We start from the raw sequence: 1,075 nt of genomic DNA on the forward strand, positions 1-1,075 counted from the left end.
GCCAAGCATAGACTCTCGGAAGGAATGTGTAGTCATTGCTCAGGGCACATCATGGGCTGGTGTAACACGCACTGCTTTTCACTGCAGCACTATTTACAGTAGCCAGGACACGGAAGCCACCTAAGTGTCCATCAACAGAGGAATGGATAAAGAAGATGTGGTACATATATATAAAATGGAATATTACTCCACCATAAAAAATGGAATATTACTCCATTGGGTTATTTGTAGAGACATGGATGGACCTCGAGACTGTCATACAGAGTGAAGTAAGTCAGAAAGGAAAAACAATTATCATATATTAACGCATATATGTGGAATCTAGAAAAATGGTATAGATGATCTTATTGGCAAAGCAGAAATAGAGACACAGACATAGAGAACAAACATATGGACTATGGACAGCAAGGGAGGGAAGGGGGGATGAGTTGGGAGATTGGGGTTGACATATATACACTATTGATACTATGTGTAAAATAGATAACTAATGAGAACCTACTGTATAGCTCAGGGAACTCTGCTCAGTGCTCTGTGGTGACCTAAATGGGAAGGAAGTGCTCGCTTCGGCAGCACATATACTAAAGTTGGAATGATACAGAGAAGATTAGCATGGCCCCTGCACAAGGATGACACACAAAATCATGAAATGTTCCATATTTTTAAACTCAAAGTGGAGTAAAGACCTAAATGTAAAGCCAGACACTATACAACTCAGAAGAAACACTCTATGACATAGATCACAGCAAGATCCTTTATGACCCACCTCCTGGAGAAATGGAAATAAAAACAAAAATAAACAAATGGGACCTAATGAAACTTAAAAGCTTTTGCACAGCAAAGGAAACCATAAACAAGATGAAAAGACAACCCTCAGAATAGGAGAAAATATTTGCAAACGAAGCAACTGACAAAGGATTAATCTCCAAAATTTACAAGCAGCTCATGCAGCTCAATATCAAAAAAACAAACAACCCAATCCAAAAATGGGCAGAAGACCTAAACAGACATTTCTCCAAAGAAGATATACAGACTGCCAACAAACACATGAAAGGATGCTCAACATCACTAATCATTA

At 38.7% G+C, this 1,075-nt stretch overlaps 1 non-coding gene across 1 annotated transcript; it reads left to right on the forward strand.

The window, feature by feature from the left end:
* Positions 1 to 554: 554 nt before the first annotated feature.
* On the forward strand, positions 555 to 661 carry LOC132433021 (U6 spliceosomal RNA). Its single transcript, XR_009521062.1, has one exon. It is a non-coding gene; the product is annotated as a U6 spliceosomal RNA (small nuclear RNA).
* Positions 662 to 1,075: the final 414 nt, after the last annotated feature.

The sequence above is a fragment of the Delphinus delphis genome, chromosome 10, assembly GCF_949987515.2.
Source record: "Delphinus delphis chromosome 10, mDelDel1.2, whole genome shotgun sequence".
In the NCBI taxonomy this organism is placed as follows: domain Eukaryota; kingdom Metazoa; phylum Chordata; class Mammalia; order Artiodactyla; family Delphinidae; genus Delphinus; species Delphinus delphis.